At 41.0% G+C, this 14,388-nt stretch overlaps 1 pseudogene; it reads left to right on the forward strand.

Annotated features, from left to right (window-relative positions):
* Positions 1-12,417: 12,417 nt before the first annotated feature.
* Positions 12,418-14,388, forward strand: part of LOC108313484 — an 18,013-nt pseudogene continuing 16,042 nt past the window's right edge.

Raw genomic sequence — 14,388 nt, forward strand, 5'->3', positions numbered from 1 at the left:
AAAAGAAATGTCTGTGATGACACTCAGGTTTTAATCTTGATGTTTTTACCTGATATTCAAGGTCTGGTTTTGCTCAAGGAATCACTCCTTATTACCCCCTGAGTTCTGAAGTTTTTGGGTTATACTCTGGGTGGCTGGCAAAATATGAAAGGAAATATTAGGGATAGTTTTAGATTATAGTCTCAAACCTTTTGGAAGGCCAAAAGGTTTTTATTAACCTATGGAACAGGCTGAAGAAAGCCAGTTCTTAGTTAGAACATTAAGTCATAGGTGTAGATTAAGCATAATAAAAGCTTTTATTTACATGAGTAAACTCTAATTTGTTTATTCATGTAAACTTTGTGCTGAATAGCCCTCTCAGGGGGAGAGGGTAATTACCCATTAATGGTGTTTATTCTGGGCCCTGGAACCAAGACCTTTTATCATTCGTAAAACCACTCTTTTAACCATGTTAATTATCCACAAGCATGTTGACTTAGAACCTGTGTTATTAAATCTATACTGAATAAATGTGAGGAGAAGCAGTGAGTGGTGGTCGTTTAGCTGCAATCCCCCTCTGAGAGCAGCTGAGGATTCCCTAGCCTGACTCTTACACTACATTCTGTGTGTGAATTTCATTCATCCATCGCTGAGTCAGGGTCTGCAGGACAGACCTCCGCAGGTGGTGAGCAATGTCTCATAATTCTTTTCTCTGGAGTTCATAATCATGTCACAAATGCCACGTTCATCAAGACTTGTAATTTAAGGTCCCCATATCATCTCTTTGAAAAAGACTTGCCTGGAGATTCTGTGCTTGTTCATGCTTCCCAATTCAGTCCATGCATCCAATCTGATTTTAAATGGCTTCTCCTCTGGGAAACTGTCCTAAGTCCTTTAGGTCCCCCCTGCTCCTAGTACATACTTATGTCTTTCATAGCAGTAAACCTTCAATGCCCCAATTAGTTGTTTATGTATCTCCCTCCCTACTGTTCTCTGTGTTCCTTGAAGGCAAGGACCATCTTTTATATTCTAACACCTCTAGCACTCAATTTTTTAAGCTAATGACAAACAAAAAGACCAATAAAAGATCTGCAGATATATGTGTATTTACATAAATGTCTATACTAGAGGGAAAATTACAGCTGAATCTTTCAATATGTTTAACCACTTGCTCTGTAGATGCTGTAGATTGGCAGCTATAACTCATGGGTCACTGTGGTTGGTAATGGTGGTGGTCAACGGTATTTCTAAACAAGTCCTTGTTTGCATTTCTCTATTTGCATTTGGTTACCATAAGCTATAATATTTAGAAATATGCTAATAATACTATTATCTCAAAGTTCTTGCTCTGAAATGTAAGCATCTTGATTTAGATATAGAGAATGACAGGCAGGCAAGGACACCTGCCTGAAACGAATTCGCTAATTGGTTTCAGTTCTCCTAGAGAATGAATTTTCATCTCTGCCCTTCTGTCTTCTTTCTTCAGATCAGTCCAGCATCTCTCTGATGTGATTTGTCATAACAGAACTGTAATTTAGATCAATCACCAGAACGTCCCTATGTAAGTTGATCAGGGATTACTTTTACTTGCTCCCTGCATGACTCAATTTTGGAGAACACTCTTTACTGTCAGAATCTGTTCTCGAATGAGACATGTAATGTGAAAAGTTAACAGTGGCCTGTTCCTCTGTGATGTTTGCTCCCTCAATCTCTTATGCGTTGTTTTCTCAAGAGTCATTTTCTATCTCCCATGAATGTGATGCATTGATGATTTCTGCTTCAGACTGCAAAGAGGGCTTAGAAAGAAGTAAACGCTCCAGAGTTTAACTTAGAGTTAGCGTTTAACTCTAACTTAGGCTTAGAGTTTGGAGTGGCCCTTAATGGGCTTAAAGGATGCCATTTGCCTGTAAAAATCTGCCACCCCAAGTCAGAGCCAGATGGAGGTGTGGTATTACAGGCAGAATATTAAGTTTGGCCCCTTTCCAAACAAAAGTTCTTTAAATATTTTCCAGCATAGGTAAAGAGGAGAGACTAAGAGCTGGGTTGGAGAAGGAAAAGGAAGGACCACATGGGGTTGTGCTCAGTTTCTTTGCTATTGCTCCAGGAAACTCAGCTTTGGCCCCAACTTATGTAATCCACATAGTTAAACAAACTATGCAGTTTACCACATCTTCTTGGGCTTTGTCTCATCTCTCACCCTACCAGCAGCTTCTCAAAGTATTCTTACCCATCACATGGAGTGTCTTCTGAGATGTGTGCAAATTACCCCTTTCTCCATCTAGTTCCTACCTGGTGAAGTGTTTATTTCCCTAATCATGTATTAGTGTCCTTGTAGACTAAAATCTGGGGCAGAGGCCTCATGCCCCTACCTTGCCAATTTTTCTCTAGATAAAAATCTCATTTATGTGATATACTTTATCCTTTAATTCTTCATACCTGTATTTTGCACATAAGCTTCTACAAGAGTAGTTGGTGCTTTTGTCCTGAAGTCATATTCTATACTCTGTTCTCAACTGGGTCATGGACCCCATCACTAAAGCATAGAAGAGAGACCTCTTCCTCCTTTGAGCCTATCTGTATTTCACTGGGCTATAGACCTCACATCTTCATCATGGAGTATAGTCCCCATGACCTTACAGCCACAGACCCTACTCTCACTGCTCCAAAATCCTTGGACCAGCCATATGTGCCATGCAACATGACCTTGGCTGTACTCTGGCTTTTCACCTCTTCAAACAGCAGAGGAGCCTTTGCTTACCCCTCCTGTGGGGCTAGTTTTCCCTGTAGCTGGGCAGGACCATCATAGCCAGTTAGTATCTGCTTCTCAGACATAAGGTTTACTAAAAGCACTCTATACCAGCCACTTTCCTGATAGCTGAATGTATCCTGCATGGGCTAAACTGCCTAAATCTCCTTCAGCACCATCCCATTTGCTTTACCCTTTTAACATCTCATACCGTGCTCAGGTTCTCACCATTGTGCATGAGACTCCAAGGATTAATTCTACCAAGTCTATTTTAACTGTTCTCTGGGCTTTCTGATGCTCTGTTTGTTTCCTTCACAGAACTTCACGTGTTGTAATTATTTACCTGTTCCTTTGCCTATCAATTTCTTTGCCCCTTGATATGGTTTGGCTCTGTGTCCCCACACAAATTTCATCTCAAATTGTAATCCCCACATGTCCAGCGAGGGACTTGGTAAGAGGTGATTGGATCACGGGGGTGGTTTCTCCCATGGTGTTCTCCTGATAGTGAGTTCTCATGAGATCTCATGGCTTAAAAGTGGCACTTCCCCCTTCCCTCTCTCTCTCTTCTGCTGCCATGTAAGATGTGCCTTGCTTCTCTTTTGCCTTCCACAATGACTGTAAGTTTCCTGAGGCTTCTCCAGCCATGTGGATCTGTGAGTCAATTAAACCTTTTTTTTTTTTTTTTTAAATAAATTACCCAGTCTTGGGTAGTTCATTATAGCAGTGTGAAAATGGACTAATACAGAAAAATTGATACTGGGATAGTGGAGTACTGCTATAAAGATAACCTGGAAATATGAAAGTGACTTTGAAATTGAGTAACAGACAGAAGTTGAAACAGTTTGGTGGGTTTGGAAAACAAGAAAATGTGGGAAAGTTTGGAATTTCCTAAAAGCTTGTTAAATGTCTTTGACCAAAATACAGATAGTGATATGGATAATGCAGTCCAAGCTGAAGTGGTCTTAGAGGGAGATGAGTAGCTTGCTGGAAACTGGAATAAATGTGACTCTTGCTATGCTATAGCAAAGAGACTGGTGGCATTTTGACCCTGCCCTAGAGATCTGTGGAACTTTGAACTTGAGAGAGATGATTTAGGGTATCTAGTGAAAGAAATTTCTAAGCAGTAAAGTGTTCAAGAGGTGACCTGGCTTTTTCTAAAAGCGTAGTCAGTTACATGCATTCACAAAGCGATGGTTTGAAACTGGAACTTATGTGCAGAGCATAAAGGTTTGGAAACTTTGCAGCCTGACCATGTGGTAGGAAAAAAAACATTTTCTGGTGAGGGATTCAAGTCTAAGCCAGCTGCAGAAATTTGCCAATTGCCAAGACAATGGGAAAAATATCTCTAAGGAATTTCAGGATCTTCACAGCAGCCCCTCCTATCACAGGCCCAGAGGCCTAGGAGGGAAAAATGGTTTCATGGGCTGGGCACAGGGTCTCACTGCTCTGTGCAGCCTTAGGAATAGGCACCCTGCATGCCAGCTGCTCCAGCTCCAGCCATAGCTAAAAGGGGCCAAGGTACAGCTTGGGCCATGGCTTAAGAGGATGTAAGCCCCAAGCACTGGCAACTTCCATATGGTGTTGGGCCTGCAGGTACACAGAAGACAAGAGTTGGGCTTTGGAAACCTCCACTTAGATTTCAAAGGATGTATGGAAATGCCTGGATGTTTAGGTAGAAGTCTGCTGCAGAGGAAGAACCCTCATGGATAACCTCTACTAGGGTACTGCGGAGGGGAAATATGGGGTTGGAGCCCCCACATAGAGTCCCCACTGAGGCACTGCCTAGTGGAGCTGTGAGAAGAAGACCACCATCCTCCAGCCCCCAGAATGGTAAATCCACTGATAGCTTGCACTGTGTGCCTGGAAAAGCCACAGGCACTCAATGCCAGCCTGTGAAAGCAGCTGTGGGGGCAGAATCCTGCAAAGCCACAGGGGTGGAGCTGCCCAAGGCCATGGGAGCTCATGTCTTGCATCAGCATGCCCTGAATGTGAGACATGGAGTCAAAGAAGATTATGTTGGAGCTTTAAGATTTAATGAGTGCCCTGCAGGTTTTGGACTTGCATGGGTCCTGTGGCCCCTTTGTTTTAGGCAATTTCCTCCATTTGAAATGGGAACATCTACCCAATGCCTGTACCCCGATTGTATCTTGGAAGTAACTAACTTGTTTTTGATTTTACAGACTTAAAGGTGGAAAGGACTTGACTTGTCTTAGATGAGACTTTGGACTTGGACAATTGAGTTAATGCTGGAATGAGTTAAGATTTTGGGGGACTATTGGGAAGGCATGATTGATTTTGAAATGTGAAAAGAGCTTGAGATTTGGGAAAAGCCAGAGGCAGAATGATACGGTTTGGCTCTGTATCCCCAGTCAAATCTCATTTCTAATTGTAATCCCCACGTGTCAAGGGACAGACCTAGTGGGAGGTGATTGGATCATGGAGGTGGTTTCCCCCATGCTGTTCTCATCATAGTGAGTGAGTTCTCATGAGATCTGATAGTTTTAAAAGTGGTAGTTTCCCCTGCACCCTCTCTCTCTCTTGCTGCCATGTAACATGTGCCTTGCTTCCCCTTCACTTTCTGCCATGGTTGTAAGTTTTCTGAGGCCTCCCCAGCCATGTAGAACTATGAGTCAATTAAACCTCTTCTATTTTAAATTACCCAGTCTCAGGTAGTTCACTACAGCAGTGTGAAAACAAACTAATAACACCTTGTGAAACTCTAAGCTTATCAAAAGATGACAATGTCTAATGGTTCACGATAATACCCTCAAGCAACTAGCATAGTGCCTGCACTTATTCGCCTTCAATTATTGTTGAATTAATGAATGAATTTTGTACCCTCATTTTAGATGGAATGGGATGCTCTAGGAGAATTTGTTGTTGAATGAGTTCATGACCAAAGGTAGAAAGACTTGTTCTGTAGGCAGATGAACATACATAATAATTAAACAAGCCAATATTTACCTTTGTATAAAATGCCTATTATCTTGTAGTTGAATAATTTCCAATTTTTCCCAGAGTAATTTTCTAATCTGCTAAATTTAATATTTGTAAATGAAGTTTTGAGTTCCTTTAATATTCTCTCTTCTTCTTTTCTTAAATAATTCATGACCCAGAGGAGCTTAACCTTTTATTTTGTCTCTCTCTCCCTGTTCTTTCCTACTGTAATTTAAAAAAATCTTGTGTAACCTGAGAGGAAGCTGAATTCTTTTGTCATGTTGTATCATGTCAACATTACCACACAAGTTTCTTCAGAGGCTTACCTGTAATTATACTTGATTGACTGATTATTCCTGAAAGGCAAAATAAATTTTACAGCTGTGTAGGTAAACTTAAAAAAATCCTCCAAAATGTGATATGTGTGAGGCATGCCTTGGGATCATGACTTTTCTTGGAGCTAAACCAATGGTCAATGACCCATCGTGGGATAGGCGAATTCACTATCATCAACAAGAAATCAGTCTTTTCTATCCTGTGCCTTCAATCTGCTATTTCTCTGTACTAGAGAGCAAGAACATCTAGTCCCAAAGCCTATAGAGTAAGTTAGTGGTTGCCTAGCAACATCATTTTCAGCACAAGTTTGTGGCTTCTAAGCAAGTGAAAGGGGGGACCTTCCTTTCTTTCTCAGCTCCCTCTGAGTCTCTTGTATTTTTTCACTATGTTGGCCTCTGCTGATTGAAAGCGTATAAGATAATATGTGTAAAAACTCTTTCAGACATTCAAGTGTGAATACAAGATGGGACTATTACCCATTAAAGCCCATTCTAGTCCCTGATTCTTTAGCACAGTATCTTTGCAGCCAGGATATGAATCACTGGTCGCCAATTTTTGGTATATTCTTCTGCCGCAAACAGAAATGCAAATGTCAGCCCCAACAAGCAAATTAACCAGCTCCTAAATTATTTTGTTATTTCTTCTGGAGATAAGTGGCCTGTTTTGTGGTCTGTTCTTTTGGTCCCCTGCCTCTCATTCCCCAAGCACTGCAAGATTGATTTTTAAGAATATGTATTTGTGATTATTGCTATTTCCAAGTGAGTTTGATTTACCTAGTTTGCTTATTTTAGGTATTACTGCACTTTCTATTTGTTGAGCCTCCGTAATTAGTTCTCCTTATGTTTTATGTCTTCAAAGCTTTTGTGTATTGCATCTGCCAAGCGAAAGTCAGGAGTTCAATAAAGTCGCTTAAAAATTATAAAAACATTTAGTTGTTGGGAGATAAACCTCTATATGTCTCACATATTTCTGCCTGTCTTGTGAACAGAGCTGCCTTTGTTTTGAGATATTTTTTCAAAGATGCTTGCATAGCCAACAGTCTTGGAAGATAGAAATACTGTCTCCCTCCAGAGCAAAGGGAAGATTTGATTAGCCTGGAAAGTTAAAGATAGTATCTCCTTCTGGAGCAAAGGAGGAAGTTTGCTCATGGCTCATTATAAAATATAGAGGTCCCCTGCACTTAAGTCCCTCTCCTTTAGCATACAGCATTTCTTAGGTCTCTCTTTATCTGTCTTTCTTTATATTTCACCATGGGAATTGGGGCTTGAAGAACTGGTGCAAATGCTAATACTCTGGCTATTGCTAAAGCTGTGAGTAATAATGACTTTTGTCTCTGACACAAGAGTCTCATGTCTTTTGCCTACATCTCTGAAATTGTGGCCAGACAACTTATTGTCTTGAAAGTATGATAAAATATCAGGCCCTTTGTAGTTCTAGTCAGGTTCTTAGTAGCTTAATGCTCACCAGTTCAGTAAATATACGTGTTGGAACATATTTAAAATTGGTCTCAAGATACATTTCTTTTAAGAAACATTTTAGAGATTTTAGAGGCCTGAAATTCTACCTAAGTTATTACCAAGAGAGGATCAACTTTTGGGTTGAAAGAACTGAAGAAATGCAATAATGATCATTACATTTTATTAATCAAAACTTATTTTCAAATCTTCATTTCCAATAAAATTAAGTTAAAATTTCTTAGCTGGCATAACAAAGATAGTATGGATTTGGCTTACTTTACCTTTCTACATATGCCCAAAACTCCAGAAAACTCAAATGTTGGAAGTAACTGATCTATTTCAACTACTGTTTGTTTTCTGGTATTTCTCTCAGTGGTTGGTACTACAATCTGTTAGCCAACCAAAATAAAACCTGAAAGCCCATTATTCTTCTGTTCGTCATCATTCACACCCAACCATTAGTGTCTTAAAGATATCTTTTTCCAAACATTGCATGTGCAGATACCAAAAAGTGCATTGTATAAAATAAGAGAGTAGATTGATGGTCCCAGAAGCCAGGAAGGGTACGGGGAAGGGGGAGACAAAGAGAGGTTGATTCATGGGTACAAATATACAATTAGATAGAAGAAATAACACCTGGTATTTGATAGACTAGTAGGGTGACTACAGTTAATGTTAATAAATTGTTCAAATTAACAAAAAGAGAAGAATTCAAATGTTCCTATCATTAAAAAATGATAAATATTTAAAGTGATAGATATCTCAATTACCTTGATTTGATAATATGAATGTATCAAATTATCACATGTACCCTGAAAATATTTACATTTATGTCAATAAAAACTGTAGTCTCTTAAATATGTCCCCTATTTTCCATGCTTAGTATCAGAACTCTTACTTTCTGCTCATTTGAATCACTGAATTAGCTTTCTAACTGGCTTCTTTAATTCCTGTTTGTATGTTTAAAATCTATCCTCCAAACTGGGCTCAGGCCAGTGTGATCCATTCAAAACACAAAACGCATGCTGTTTAAAATGTGCTTCCATTTGTTTGTGTCCTCTACAGAGACTAAAGTCCATGCTCTTCAGGATGACCTTCATGAGCTGGACCATCCATACCTCTTTGGCCTCATGTTTATTTTATGATCTGTGGGAGATGTATGGCTAGTGACCAAGAGCAAAGGCTCTGGGGTCAAGGCATCTGTTTATATTCTGGTTTTTTCATTTATGAGCTGAGTGACCCCAGGAAAATTTAAGTAGTATTCTATGGCTTAGTCTCCTCATCTGTCAAATGGGAATACTAAGAGCAGCTATTCATAGAGTTGTTAGAAGAATTTTTAAAAATTTGATAAAAACATGCATTGGTCCATTTTATGCTGCTGTACATAATATTATGACACTACAGACTGGATAATTTATAAATATTTGAAATTTATTTGGCATATGGTTCTGGAGGCTGGGAAGGCCAAGATTGAGGGTGTGCACCTGGTGAGAACCTGCTTGCTGCTTCGTAACATGGTAGAAGGCATCACATGGTAAGAGAATGCAAACAGAAGAAAGAGTTAAGGGTGCTGAACTCGTCTTTTATAAAGACACCACTCCCTTGATAATGAACCCACTCCTGCAATGATGACACCTCTCATTAGGTTCTGCCCCCCAACACTATTGCATTGGAGATTAAGTTTCCAGCACACATTCAGACCACAGAATAACATTTAGTGAAGTGTCAGGCACACAACAAATCGTTTACAATGTCAGTTATATTAACATTAGACTGCTTGTTTTCATCATGTGCCATGTTGTTTTTCTATTTTTTGTCTTGCTCTCTTTCGTTTTCCTTTGTGTAAAATGTTCTTGCCCTGCTTCACTATGGAACAGTGGTTGAGAGCATGGCCTTTGGGTGAGATTTAAACAGGTTTAGATTCAGACACTTTCATGGATTAACTGTGCAGCATTGCAAAGAATGCTCAAGAAGTGATGATGATTATTATCCTATGTACCCTTCAGGATTCAGCTCAGGGGAAATCATCTCCATGCCAGTTTTTAGGCTGTTACCTTTTGGCACCAAAGCTATCCTTTTATAGTTGACTTTTTGATGCTGGGGCCAGGACTTTGCAACCTGCATTTCTACTTTGCCTGTGGGCTCCCTTTCTGGCTCCCTCTGCTTGGGGAGGAAGAAGGGACTTGCGCCTCCTGTTTGTGTCCTGTGTGCTTTCTGCCTGCTGTCTGTTCCTACTGGGCTGTCAGTTCTTGTTTTATCTTTTCAAAGGACAGGGATTAGGGTGAGGGCAATGAAGCATCTGCCTCAGGCACAAAATTTAAGGGAACACTAATACTAAGGAATCATAATAAATTACTGTATATTCAAATACTATATATGTGTGTGTGTGTGTGTGTGTGTGTGTGTGTATTTTTTTTTTTGAGATGGAGTTTCACACTGTCGCCCAGGCTGGAGTACAATAGCACGATCTCAGCTCACTGCAACCTCCGCCTCCCTGATTCAAGCAATTCTCCTGCTTCAGCCTCCTGAATAGCTGGGATTACAGATGCACACCACCACATCCAGCTAATTTTGTATTTTTAGTAGAGATGGGGTTTCTTCATGTTGGTCAGGCTGGTCTCAAACTCCTGACCTCAGGTGACCACCCGCTTGGCTTCCCTAAGTGCTGGGATTACAGGCGTAAGCCACCACATCCGGCCTTCAAATACAATATTTTAAAAAATGAAAATTAAATGAAAAAACCCATAATGAACAAAATGTCAGAATTTTAGGAGAGACCAGTGCCAGCTGAGCCATATTAGAGCCTGAGGCCACTGGTTTTAATAAAAACAAACTCATCAATAAGATATTCAAAATCTGCCGGGCGCGGTGGCTCACACCTATAATCCCAGCACTTTGGGAGGCTGAGGTGGGTGGATCACGAGGTGAAGAGATCGAGACCATCCTGGTCAACATGGTGAAACACCGTCTCTACTAAAAATACAAAAATTAGCTGGGCATGGTGGCGCACGCCTGTAGTCCCAGCTACTTGGGAGGCTGAGGCAGGAGAATTGCTTGAACCCAGGAGGCAGAGGTTGCGGTGAGCCGAGATCGCGCCATTGCACTCCAGCCTGGGTAACAAGAGCGGAACTCCTTCTCAAAAAAAAAAAAAAAAAAAAAAAAAGATATTCAAAATCTACTTTGTTGCTAATTCCATTTTCAGTTGAGAGAATTTCTACGCTTGACAATTTCTTCTGTCCAAGAGATGATCTTTAATAATTTTTACTTAGCTTAACCTGATATAAAGTGATACTAAATTAGCTTTTGGCATAAGTAAAATATTTAAACTTAAAATAACACCGTGGGCTGGCAGTAGTGGCTTATGCCTGTAATCCTAGAACTTTGGAAGGCTGAAGTGGGCAGATCACTTGAGCCCAAGAGTCAAGGACAGCCTGGGCAACATGGCCAAACCATGTCTCTATACAAAATACCAGAATTAGCTGGGTGTGGTGGCACATGCCTGTAGTCCCAGTGACTCAGGATGCTGAGATGGGAGAATTGCTTGATCTCAGGAGGCAGAGGTGGCAGTGAGCTGAAATTGCATCACCGCCCTCCAGCTTGGCCAACAGAGCAAGACTTTATCTCAGAAAAATGAAAAATAAAAATAACATTGTGAATTTCAATATACCTAATTTTCCATTTTTCAATGTTTTTTTTCTTTTCTTTTTTTTTTTTTTTTTTGAGATGGAGTCTCACTCTGTTGCCCAGGCTGGAGTGCAGTGGCACGATCTCAGCCTACTGTAACCTCTGCCTCCTGGATTCAAGCGATTCTCCCACCTCAGCCTCCCGAGTAGCTGAGACTACAGGTACATGCCACCACGCCCAGCTCATTTTTGTATTTTTAGTACAGATGGGGTTTCACCACATTTGCCAGGCTGGTCTCGAACACTTGACCTCAGGCGATCTGCCTGTCTCGGCCTCCAAACTGCTGGGATTACAAGTATGAACCACAATGTCCACCCAGTATTTTTTAATTACTTTAGTGTTCTGGAAAAAAAATTATCTTGAAAAATATACAAATTATGTATATAGGGGCTCACAATCTTTGTCTCAGCTCCTTATGGTTCACCACAGCACTGCCTTTTTACTTATCTAGTTCACAAGTTTATATGTAGGTAACTATTCCTTATACTAACCTCTCTCTGTTATAATAACTGATGTGATTTCTCCCTCCTGAATGGATTCCAAATGACACAACCTCAAAATGCAAAGTGGATTTCTTCCTGTTCTCTTTCCCTCTCTTGGACACTTGCCCACGTTTATATTATACTTTGCTAATTTTCTGTATTTCAAGAAATATAATCCTCCCTGCCCTACACGGGCATTCATCTCTTCCTGGGCAAATTCAATCCGTTCTTCAAGATCCATTCCATATGTCATGAAATCATTCTTTACCCTGAACCGAATGAGTATGTTTCCTTCTTTCACGGGACCACAGAGCTGTGCTGGCATCCAAACCATCTCATTCTGCCCTGTTTTGTTGTTATTTGTGCACATTTCGCATTCTTCCCCCGCCTCCCAACTGAGTTGTAACTCTTTGACGATCAGGGACTGGTCTCTGATCTTTCTCATCTTTCCTATTTGAACGTTTCCTCTTTGGTGAGGTCAGGAGCTTTGGAGCACTAGGCACAGAGAGGATTAGAGAAACAGTTGGGTCATGAAACACTGGGCTTCTGCCCGTTGGTGGGAAGCAACACCTTTCGATGTTGAAGTTAGTTTTCTTTGCATTCCCAGTGACCTCAAAGCTTGCTTCCTTTTTTGCCATCTCTGCCTTGATGCTCAATTTTGGTTCTGAAAGGAACGATTAACTCCTCTTCTTTCCTTGGCCTGCGGAGCACAGGGTGGCATTTAAAACAGTTGAGAACAATCTCTCCCCTGAGTTAGAAAGAGAGTGATTTCCAGGAAGCAGAAGTTCCCTACGGGATGTTTGCCAGTGGGAGTCAAACAGCCCTGCTGTGAGTGGCTTTGTCAGCCAAGCCCTTCTCTTCACAGAAGTAATGTGATGCCGGCAGGACCTTTTAATGAAGGGACCATGGTAATTGAGATCAGCGGGGATATTCTGCTTACTTCTATAGCAATCAAAACACCTCCTACAAAATCAAAACATTAGGAACGGCCCATCCTCAGCCTCCCACTGGCCCCAACTTTGTTCTTTTGGAAAAGTCAAAGCCCACTGAGACTGGGGGGTAACTTTGTCAGAAGTTTGTTTATTTATATAGCACAAAGATGATTATTTTCAAAGTGGAAGCTAACTGATTTCAGACTACAAAAAGAATTTTCCAAAAACAAATCTACAAGGTTAAGTTTCAGCTTCATAGAAGGGATGATTTGGGAAAACTTCGCCAACCACAATAGGACGTGGCATATTAAATGACTGCTCTGGAATAGGCATTTGTGTTTGTAGGCCTCAGAAAGCCCTGAATCTTTTTTTTTTTTTTTTTTTTTGACGTCACCACATCGATCAGCCCTGAATCTTGAATGCAGTCTGAGCCGAGAGCTCTCCCTGAGAAGCTTTCATCTTTATAATACTGACGCTGACCACTTTAAGCTCTTTGTCCCCAAACCATAGAGAAACAAAACAAGATGATGCAGATCGTACTAGAAACTCCTGTACTTGGCGTATTTATGTACCCACTGGTGGGCATTGTATTTCCAGACTAGGGCCATGGTTGATTTCATTCTCAACCTCGTGGCATTATTTACTGCAGAACAGTGATGAAAACCCCAAAGTATCTCGCTAAATTCCTGGTCCTTGCAGTATCATTTCAAAAGCTTGGTGGTGTTTTCTTTTAAATTCAGCCACATTAACTCTTTTTGATCACTAAGATGCTCTTTGCAGTAACCTTCTGTAGGTAAAGGGAGGCATAGCATATACCTAGAGGTAACCTGTTAAGATATGCACTCTGAATGAAGAGAGCCCCCCAGACAGGCTTTGTGTGAGCAATATGGCTGTTTATTCACCCGGGTGCGGGCAGGCTGAATCCGAAAAGAGAGTCAGCGGAGGGCGGTGGGATAAGAGTTGGTTTTATAGGTTTGGGGTAAGCAGGGGAAAGTTATAGTTTAGGGTGGTTTTTTGCAAGCTGGGAGGGGGTTGTAGGGTCTGGAGTCATGAGGTTGACCAAGGTCGGTTACAAAGTCCAATGGCCTTATCGATTGAGGGCAGAATAAGAAACAATAAAGAATGTCTCAAAGTTAATTAGGCACCACAGGGGTTGATCACTTCTTCTCCTTTTGTGGTTTTCCAGTTCCTTCAGACTTTCCAGTTCGGGGAGGCCAGCCAGAGGTGTACGTGTGGGTCATGGGGTCGCCTTGGCTCGACTTAGGGTATGGCCTATGGTGCAGCCAGTTAGCCTAACAGACCTTACATAACCGAAGGAAAACATATATCTCGCTAGGTCAGTCCATTTCTTGTTTTACTTTCTCATCTATTCATTCACTGAGAGCATACTCTGTGCCTGCATCATGCTAGGAGCTGGTATGCAACATAAATAGGAAATACATAATCGCTGCCCCAAGGAATGGCCTCTTCAAGTACTCAATCCTAGTATAATTAAGGTAGGTCCCTTCAGATCTCTGAAAGGCTTTCTAAAAGCAATAGCTCCTCAACTGAGAAACTTTGGATGTACTCAATGAAGTAAGTCAAAGTCTCAGATATTTGAACATGGGAATCTTATGCAAAAACTAAAGCTGCTTTTCAGAATATCGTTAAGTGGCTGCTATCCATGCCTCACCACCAAGTGGTTTCAACCAGGGACAATTTTGCCTCCCAGGGGATATTTGCTGGAGACAGTTTTAATAGTCACAACTGGGGAGAAAGTGCTATTAGCACCTGATAGGTAGAGGCCATAGATACTGTTAAACATCCTACAGTGCACATATTTAAAAAAATAACAC

This window comes from Cebus imitator, unplaced genomic scaffold (genome assembly GCF_001604975.1).
Source record: "Cebus imitator isolate Cc_AM_T3 unplaced genomic scaffold, Cebus_imitator-1.0 Scaffold138, whole genome shotgun sequence".
Classification (NCBI taxonomy): domain Eukaryota; kingdom Metazoa; phylum Chordata; class Mammalia; order Primates; family Cebidae; genus Cebus; species Cebus imitator.